The sequence below is a fragment of the Mytilus californianus genome, unplaced genomic scaffold, assembly GCF_021869535.1.
Source record: "Mytilus californianus isolate M0D057914Y unplaced genomic scaffold, xbMytCali1.0.p SCAF_11, whole genome shotgun sequence".
In the NCBI taxonomy this organism is placed as follows: domain Eukaryota; kingdom Metazoa; phylum Mollusca; class Bivalvia; order Mytilida; family Mytilidae; genus Mytilus; species Mytilus californianus.
The window spans coordinates 32,223,855-32,235,174 of record NW_026262593.1 but is presented as its reverse complement, the minus strand read 5'-3'; positions in this window follow the sequence as shown (position 1 = coordinate 32,235,174).

The following is an 11,320-nucleotide window of genomic DNA, read 5'->3' as shown; positions in this document are numbered from 1 at the left end:
TAGAGAACCACGTTTAGTTTCAGTATAATATTTAAATGCTCGTTATTATTCCAATGCACCTAAATACCTCTCAGAGGCTCGTGAATATCTAAATGTTTGCATATGATGAATCTCCATAGAATTGCTACAATAAGAACTCTTTAAGATTGTACGAAAATGTCAATAGGGACAATATAGGTAAGTGTAAATTGATAAATTTACATACAATAAGGACCATGATTGCTCTTCACAAATTTGATAATTGCTTCATTTTCTTTCCATTTCACATGCCATGTAAATTTATCGTAAAAGAGAGGCAAAAGATACCAAAGGGACATTCAAACTAGTAAGTCGAAAATAAACTGACAACGCCATGGCAAAACAAGAAAAAAAAAGACTAAAAGACAAACAGCAGTACACAAAACACAACACAGAAAACTAAAGGCTGAGCCACACGAATCCCACAAAAAACCGGGGGTGAGGTTTAAAATATGTCATCGTAGTCAATTGATGAGATTGTAATAATAATCATTCAAAGTTTTACACTCACCATGTTTTCTTGCTGACACTTTGGACTATTTGGTTGAAAAGGTCATCAGAAGTGATGATAAGAGGTGATTCAACCTCGAATATGAACCATTACTAAAGACCAATGATATGTGTATAAGAGATTTACATAGAAGTGTTTATCATTTATCAGCAAAAAGTTCAGGTTTTGAAAATTAAACAAGAAAAACACAAGATTGTACGGCGATTCATATGGTCATACAAAAGAACAGCGATAAGGTATCAATTTGATGACAACAAATTCGACATAGATGAATTTCATTCCAAATCCATAACTATCAAACATCTTGAGGAAATGACATTATTCTTGTTTTATCAAAACCAATTGCCTTTCAAGAAAAGAGAGGCAAAATATACCAAAGGGACAACAAACTCATAAGACGAAAATTAAATGACAACGCCATGGCTAAAAAATAAAGGCAACAGTAGTATACCGCTGTTCGAAACTCATTAATCGATAGAGATAAAAAAACAAATCCGGGTTACAAACTAAAATTTTAATTTTTTGTCCTCAAATTATTTTTTTTATTTATTTTTATTTTATTTTTTTGACGTTTTATTCATTTTTTTTTTTTTTTATTTATTTTGGCAAAATTTTATTTTTTTGGATTTTTTGCAAAATTTTATTTATCCCGGGGTGAACAAGGGTGGGGTGTTAACATATACACATACATCCATGTATTAGGGAATACCCTTAGAATTCGGGGGGAAAGGGGTGGTAAAGGAATTGAAATTGTGAAGAAAAAAGTACACTTTTGTGCTGTACAATATAGAGGGAGACGCTCCTATTATTTTATACAAAGCATTTTTTATAATAAGCACACATTATATTTTGGGGGTCCGTTGTCTGTAACTTATTTTACATGAATTGTAAAGGTCTTTGCTATACATTTCAATATTCAATAACTGTTTGCCTTTTCAAACATTTGATTTAAGTAATCTCAAATATTTTCTGAAACAAAAAAGTACATATTTGCATCTAGTATGATATCTACAAAATCTTAATAAATATAAAGTTTTCGACTGTCTACATTTTCAATTAACATTTACAATAAATTTGGCAGATGCTTTAATTCGTCAGACTCCGAAATTGAGAACAATTTCTAAATACCTGGATACCATATATACGCATGCAATTACTATGCTTCGTGTATTAACACTCAAAGTTAGTTCTGGCAGAAATCAAATTATCTATTGATGTCAAATCTAATGGATTGTTACAAAGACAAAATTTACATATAGATGGCAATATTTATAAACATACAAAATTCAAAGTAAACAAACATTCATTAGATATTTTGGAGGAGGTGATACTATGAAAACAAGAGCAACTATATAATGTAATAAATTTGTATGACATAATTTCATTTTATTTTGTAAGCTAGGTTATTTCTTAGTATATATAAATCATTAACTCCCCAAACAAAAAAATGTATTTATTTCTTACTCATTAAATTTAAACATAAATGTTAATGTTTCTTCTTCAGACATTTGTTGAAAGCCAGTTGAAATATACTCTTTATTTCCTGAAAAAGCTGGTGTGCCTACGTTTTTATAAAGTTGACATTTTAAAGCAAATTAAATCTTCAAACCTCTTTTGTTAGAGGGCACATACTATATTTTTCAAGGCGATAATCTATGGTGTGTACTCCGTTCCATATTTAACATGTTTAAATACTTTTTTGATTTTATATCAATAAAGTTAAATATCATGTATCGGTGTTTTATAGCCGACTATACGGTATGGGTTTTTCTCATTGTTGAAGACCGTATGGTTGCATATAATTGCTTATATCCACTTCATTTGAACTTTGGTGGATAGTTGTCTTATAAGCAACCATACCACATCTCCTTAATGTTTATACATCTATCAAAGTATCAATAAAAAAAATCTAATTTGTAATCAGTTTTTAATTTTCTGAACGTTTTTAGTTTGTTTCCATTAGGGTTATTTTTGTTACTAAAAGTCGGCTTTTCTATAAATAAATATATTGTTCTGCTAAATCATTCTATAGCAGTAATCAGTCGTTTTATTTCAGAAAGTTTTATGATTTTCTCATACATGATTGAATCCTATTTTTATTTAATGTATTGTTCAACTTGGTTGCTTAACGTCGAATGACAAACCTTATTTTGAAAAGAGCAAAGATATATCATAGAAATCTATCACCGCCGTTTTTATTAATTTACAAAAATCAGATCTGGATATTTTCAACGTCAGCTTTTGAGCTCTCTAAAGTATATAAAAGGACTCATGTAAATGTTTTCTATAAAAAGAAATTTCAATGAATTTATAATTAGTTGCTATCGAAAAAATGTTAAAAGTAATAATTAAGCTACCTTCATTAATTTGTTAACTCGGAGAATAAGTGTAAATTAACCCAATTTGGACGAAATTAGGTTATGCATACATTGTATCTGTATGACGTGTAACAACTCAATTTGATGGAGACCAGATAATAATGGTATTGTATAAAGATCTATAACTTATTACCACGTAGGAAAACATCTCTCTCTGGACAAAGAATGTTATCAGGTCATTGATTTGGTACATTTTAATAAAACTTTCAAATCCAGCAGAAGAGAAATCTGCAATAGTTCTCGCACTTGTGATGTCATTCTGTTCCGCTTTAATTCATCAGCATCAATATGAGGGTCGTAATGGGGGTACCTTCATGACGAATAACGGTAAAAATTCTTGCCAAATGACGTTAACGGTAATTTGTGGCGCATGACGATAAGTAGTACACTTTCTTTTAGACGATAAAAAAATCGACTGATATTGACGAATCACTTTAAAAAATTTTCACAAATAGAGATAACGATAATTATTTGAGACCTCTGACAAATCATGATAAGAATATTTTGACGAATCACGGTAAAATTTTAACCAATTTGACGCTAACGGTCGCCGAAAATGACCATTTGACGCCTGACGGTAAAGGACATTCCTACCCTCCAATATTAACAACTCACATATACATATTCAACATGTCGAGCAAATAAGACATTCACTGAGTTTACATGTGACGTCATTCTGTCCAACTTTCATTCATCAGCATCAATATTAACAACTCACATATGCATATTCAACAAGGCGAGCAAATGAGATATTCAATGAGTTTATTGCAGGTACAGAAATTCCCACAAGCAAATATAGACATATATCCATCTACTAGGGACTACCCCTAGAATTCCTTTGTCTTGAACTTATTTAACATGAACGATAAATGTCCCTGTTACATATCCGATATTAAGTATTCACTAGTAAAAACCGCGCTGTGTTGACTTAATTGATGAGTGTAACTGTTATCGGATATCGAAATTGCCTGGAAGTTTTATCTTTGATTGTTTCTGTTTAATTTATTACCAACTTTAATTGATTGAGAACTACATGTATTTAGGACTTGAGATATTGTTTACATAGCCACATGGGTATTGTTAAAGACTGACTGTTGCGCTCGTTGTGCCTTTATGTTATTTTTCAGTTGGGTTGCTGTCTCATTGAAGTTTACCCACATCTCCCTTTATTTAAAGATACATTAATATTAAATTCTTGTATATCTTTAAAAATAAAAACACCTGAGATAGCAATTAGGGCTTGAGATATTGTTTACATAGCCACATGGGTATTGTTAAAGACTGACTGTTGCGCGTCTTTATGCCTTTATGTTATTTTTCATTTGGTTTGCTGTCTCATTGAAGTTTACCCACATCTTCCTTTATTTAAAGATACATTAATATTGAATTCTTGTATATCTTTAAAAATAAAAACACCTGAGATAGCAAATTCTAGAACGTTGAAATGTAGTCGAATCGGTTGCTAAACACTAGTAATGATAGCATATGAAAATATGAATATTCTACCATGTCTATTGCCATTGTTTAGACAAGCTATCAAAGTGTGTTGCTACTGCACGACCAAGTATGAATTCTGAGATCGAATTGATTTTCAAAATAATAACAGTAAACTGTTGTGCAGCGTCCTTCTTGTCTTTTAATTGATTGATAAATTGATTTTTTAGCTGAAAGTCGTCTAGTTCTAATAAGCAATGGTAAATTTTGTAAATCTGGGGTCGTTTTATGCCATTATGACTCCAACCCCAAAGTCAAAATGTGTCAAATGTCGAAGTAAAACATTTCAATTTGGAATTGATTTGATTTGATTTTTGGTGTTTTAACGCCACTTTTAAGCACCGTTTTTGGGCTTTTTCGTGGCGGCCAGTTTTTATTGGTGGAGGAAGCCGGAGTGCCCGGAGAAATCCACCGACCTTCGATAGGAAAACTGACAATCCTAGTCAATTAAGATTGGAGTCTAGTGCACCCGCATGAGCGGGATTCGAACTCACAACCTCAGTGTTGACTGGTTATTGATTACAGTAGTAACTACTTAGACCACTCGGCCACCGAGCCCCCTAATTTTGAATTGAAAATCGAACTTTCAAAAAAGTCAAAATTTCTGTAATGTTAAATTTCACAATATATTTTAAGCAAAGAAATATTAAGTCTCAGATTGTTTTTTTTTAATGTAGACCTGATTTTTTTCAAGTGAAAATACAGACGACCAACGATGCGGGGTTTCTCATTGTGTTGAAGACCCATTAATGGTGTCCTTGGGCTGTTTTCTGCGCTTTGGTCGGGATTTTGTTTCTTTGACTCATTCCCCATTTCCATTCTCAATTTTATAAGAACAGAAAAATTTAAGAACAATTAAAAAAAATATTGGGGTTGGAGGTCACATACCAATCTTGATATAGACGCTGATATGATTAAAGAAAAAGAAATCTTTATTTTATTATTACCCATCACCACATATCACAAGTTGAGTATTAAAGAGATAGGGCCATTTTCAAATCATTTTTTTCAATTCGTACGTACATACAAAGTAACGTTACTTTGTGGTTCTAATACTACGACAATGTATTTCTAAACTGATTACCAAACAAAATCGCATTCATTTTTAGATAGCTGAATTCCGCAAATTGTACAAATTCTGGTAAATTAAAAGTTTTGATCCAAAACTGTATTGGAAGGACATTGTTAACAGTTTGTTTATAAGGTGTACTGTTACTACATTGATCCAGATTAGGAAGTGTGTTGCTACTGCACGACCAAGTATGAATTCTGAGATCGAATTGATTTTCAAAATAATAACAGTAAACTGTTGTGCAGCGTCCTTCTTGTCTTTTAATTGATTGATAAATTGATTTTTTAGCTGAAAGTCGTCTAGTTCTAATAAGCAATGGTAAATTTTGTAAATCTGGGGTCGTTTTATGCCATTATGACTCCAACCCCAAAGTCAAAATGTGTCAAATGTCGAAGTAAAACATTTCAATTTGGAATTGATTTGATTTGATTTTTGGTGTTTTAACGCCACTTTTAAGCACCGTTTTTGGGCTTTTTCGTGGCGGCCAGTTTTTATTGGTGGAGGAAGCCGGAGTGCCCGGAGAAATCCACCGACCTTCGATAGGAAAACTGACAATCCTAGTCAATTAAGATTGGAGTCTAGTGCACCCGCATGAGCGGGATTCGAACTCACAACCTCAGTGTTGACTGGCTATTGATTACAGTAGTAACTACTTAGACCACTCGGCCACCGAGCCCCCTAATTTTGAATTGAAAATCGAACTTTCAAAAAAGTCAAAATTTCTGTAATGTTAAATTTCACAATATATTTTAAGCAAAGAAATATTAAGTCTCAGATTGTTTTTTTTTAATGTAGACCTGATTTTTTTCAAGTGAAAATACAGACGACCAACGATGCGGGGTTTCTCATTGTGTTGAAGACCCATTAATGGTGTCCTTGGGCTGTTTTCTGCGCTTTGGTCGGGATTTTGTTTCTTTGACTCATTCCCCATTTCCATTCTCAATTTTATAAGAACAGAAAAATTTAAGAACAATTAAAAAAAATATTGGGGTTGGAGGTCACATACCAATCTTGATATAGACGCTGATATGATTAAAGAAAAAGAAATCTTTATTTTATTATTACCCATCACCACATATCACAAGTTGAGTATTAAAGAGATAGGGCCATTTTCAAATCATTTTTTTTCAATTCGTACGTACATACAAAGTAACGTTACTTTGTGGTTCTAATACTACGACAATGTATTTCTAAACTGATTACCAAACAAAATCGCATTCATTTTTAGATAGCTGAATTCCGCAAATTGTACAAATTCTGGTAAATTAAAAGTTTTGATCCAAAACTGTATTGGAAGGACATTCTTAACAGTTTGTTTATAAGGTGTACTGTTACTACATTGATCCAGATTAGGAAGTGTGTTGCTACTGCACGACCAAGTATGAATTCTGAGATCGAATTGATTTTCAAAATAATAACAGTAAACTGTTGTGCAGCGTCCTTCTTGTCTTTTAATTGATTGATAAATTGATTTTTTAGCTGAAAGTCGTCTAGTTCTAATAAGCAATGGTAAATTTTGTAAATCTGGGGTCGTTTTATGCCATTATGACTCCAACCCCAAAGTCAAAATGTGTCAAATGTCGAAGTAAAACATTTCAATTTGGAATTGATTTGATTTGATTTTTGGTGTTTTAACGCCACTTTTAAGCACCGTTTTTGGGCTTTTTCGTGGCGGCCAGTTTTTATTGGTGGAGGAAGCCGGAGTGCCCGGAGAAATCCTCCGACCTTCGATAGGAAAACTGACAATCCTAGTCAATTAAGATTGGAGTCTAGTGCACCCGCATGAGCGGGATTCGAACTCACAACCTCAGTGTTGACTGGCTATTGATTACAGTAGTAACTACTTAGACCACTCGGCCACCGAGCCCCCTAATTTTGAATTGAAAATCGAACTTTCAAAAAAGTCAAAATTTCTGTAATGTTAAATTTCACAATATATTTTAAGCAAAGAAATATTAAGTCTCAGATTGTTTTTTTTTTAATGTAGACCTGATTTTTTTCAAGTGAAAATACAGACGACCAACGATGCGGGGTTTCTCATTGTGTTGAAGACCCATTAATGGTGTCCTTGGGCTGTTTTCTGCGCTTTTTGTTTATAAGGTGTACTGTTACTACATTGATCCAGATTAGGAAGGATTGAGACATTTTTAACTCACCAAATTCTGTATGTGCCTGTGAGGAGCCTGTTTTTAAATTTCTTGTCGTTGGTTGTTGTCTGTAATATCTGCCTTTAGTTTTATTTTTTTTTCTTGTTAATCAGCGTTGGTTTTTGATGGTTTGAACTCTTCCACATGCTATCAATCCGAGGCCTTTTAAACCTGATTATACTTTTGGGTTTTATTTTTTGCTCATTATTGAAGGCCATACGATGACCTGTTATGATGCAAGTTATTTGGACCTTTTTGATTGCTGTCTTATTTGCAATGATACCACATCTGTTTATTTTATATTCTTAACCAAAAAAAAAATACTTCCGTTGGAAGTGGAGCTAATATTCTCTCTCGGATACTAAAATATTCCTAAAAGATGGCCTGGGTGGGGTTTAGATAATAAATCAAACAGAGAGAATAAAAGATAGAGAATTGTGGGGAACTGAAATGTAAAGAAAAGATAATAATGCGCAAAATAAAATTAAAAAAAATAGAAAAGTCGTCTGAAAAACTAAAGAATAAAGAACGCTCAAAACCGAATATATGAAAACCAAAGCATGAGGACCATAAGACTCGTCAATAAGTCCCGATCAAAACAGTTGAAAAGCTCAATCAAATACGAAGTTGAAGAGCTATGTACGGTTTAGGTTATCAAATGATTGGTGGTAGAAAAACACTGGTGTTTAGAATGATTCAACATTTTATTAACAGAAATTTTACAGAAAATTAACGATCAATAATACATTGGCTATAACAGTAAAAAGACTGTATGCCTTCCAGAAGTAAGGTTTTGAATTTTCGTGTTCTGTAAATATATACGATTGGATTAATTATAGCTGTAAGCGATGATAAGATAAATATACAATTTCGAAACAATCTAGACGGCCATTTACCTAATGTTCCACTGAATAGTAAAACTGTCCATGGTACATTCAGCAAGGTGCATACAATACTAATTAAACCAACAGTAATACAAAGTCGAATGTCACTTTTACTTATTTCACTTCTCGTTACTGTCTTCATCTGATGCTGATGGCGAATTAGAAAAAATACCATGATGAAAAAATTACACAAAGTTCCAAAATGAATAAGCGTAAGTAAAAATGGTATAATCGGAAATGATCCTTTTGGAATAACTCGACTTAACGAACACTCATATTCACCACTATCTCTACCATTAAGAGCTTGGATCAAACCTAATGAAACTGCAGAAAATATCCATGAACCGGTCACTGTTGTTATAGCAATAACTCGTCGGTGGTTTGTAAACAATTTCAAGTTCAAACACACTGTGCACACTCTGTCAAGAGAAATAATAAATACATGTACGTTTGATACGAAGTAAGGAATTCCGGTAAAGTAAAAACGCGCGAAGCATTCCTTATAAGATATATTGACTGTATCTACGTTTGTGTCTATTATGAGAAACCAGAGAAATCCGAACAGCATATCGGTTATGCTCAAACTTAGAACAACATGGATAGTTTTCATTTCGGTCCTTTTGAAAAATGAAACTATGACGATTATTGCTGACGGAATGTTTATCAAAATTACTACTGTACCAAGAAAATATAAACATCCAACCAGAGCTACAGAATATCTAGTGTCTATTGAAAACGTCAAGACAGATTCATTGGACGTGACATTCAACATCTTCTTTGAGTATTTTGCTGGTTTCACATTTACATGAAAAAGAATACATTTATACTCACAAGTAGTCTATGGTCAGTTATTGCTGAAATGGTTATTGGTAATAAGAATTGATTATGATAATTGAATGTGTTAATTAATTGTTGTATAAAACATGTTTTATTGGAACGTGCCCTGGAAAGTGATAATAGATGTACAATGACATCAAAATTATTATCTTTTAGCACAAAATACAATAATTCACAACATAAACTACTAGTATTGTCTTTATCAACACAGGTAGAACTTACTAATATGCTGATTGTAATAAGATTGACTTTGATCAATTATAATGACTTGTTTACCTCAAATAAATAATAAATACTCGAATGACTTTCGAGTTTTGCGTATGTTTTCCAAGTTATATTCAAAATCTGCAGCATCAACTTCTGTTTATCCATTTCTAAATATATAAAGCATAGATGTAGAGTATACGTCAACAAGAAAGTAAGATATGAAAAAACATAAACACATCTAGAGAACAATATACGTTTTCAACAATGGAGAAACTAGAGGCGGAATATACCAAGGGGACATTCCAAAGTAATAAGTCGAAGAAATCAAAGTACTGAAGTACTGAGCATCGGATGACCGCAAGTTCTTGTGGTCCGACAAGCACTTGTCTCAGAAAAAAAATCACATCTCTATACCTGAAAGTGAGGTTAATGTACAGATATAATTTTTTTCTGGGACAAGTTCGTGCGTGGATGATAAATTAATGACAGGGAATTCAACATCACCTAAATGACTATTATATTGTAGGGATACAAATCAGTATACTCTGGTTTATTGTTATATATTATATTAATACTTGTATATTACAGTTACATATATATATATAATTTTCATGCATTTGTATATTATTCTATTCTACTATGTTAATAATAGTGCAGTGCAAGTGCATAGTGGACACTCTTCTGTAATAATTCTATTTTTCTAATAGAATAGATTTGAGTAGGCATTCGTATTTTCCCGCAAAAAATGTTTAATCATCCACGCAGAGTTATCGTTCCTTGAGATTGCAAACGTTCTTGGGATATTCTTCCGCATGCGTGTGCATAGATATTAATGATTTTTTACGTATATGTATATACATACAACAAAACATTTTAATATTATTGATTATCTTCTTTAAAAAGTATTTGATGAGTATTCATTGAAGAAATGAATTTATAAAAAGCGATAAGGAATGTAAGTTTGCACTTGATGATGTCTACGTATTCATCATGTTTATAGATCGGTTAAAAACCCAAAACGAATGTTACGTAATGGAAATCTAGGCGATAGCAATACACCGGAATGCCCTCACGGTCATCCGCTGTAAAAATGACAACGCCATGGCAACATCGAAATGACGAAAATACCAACAAGTCTTCAAAACACATAGAAAACTAAAGATTGAGCGACACGAACCCCAACAAAAACCGGGGATGAACTCGGGTTTCCCGGAAGGGTAAGCAGTTCCTGCTCCAAATGTGGCATCCGTCGTGTTGCTCATTCAAGTACAAATCATATGATAAGTTTCATTCGGAGAAGTGCCAATACAGTATATGTCTAGCCCTTAATCGCTTTAGTCTAGAGCTTGGGAATAAATGAAATATGACTATCAAATTTCTGACATCAACAGCAAATCCCTTGACAACAAACAAATATGAATAAAGACAGTCACTGGTGTAGTTCCTTAATTTAGACAGGAAAACATGAACATGTGTCAGATTAAGAAACTTCGAGATTTACCTCCCCTTTTAAACTCGATCAGCGGAATAACAATAGGAACATAGAAGAAATTTCCATAAAAATCAGTACATTATCCTTTAAGGATGTTTGCTCCTCTTGTTTTTGAATTTTTGCCAGATTTTCGGAATCCTCTTGTTTTATCCATGTATTGCCATTAAAAAAATTTGCCCACTAACCCCTACTTTTTTTTTCATAATTTTATTAAATATAGTTTAAAAAGCCATATTTGAAAGTCTTATAAAATCCTTGTTATTTTTTCATAGTTTTTGAA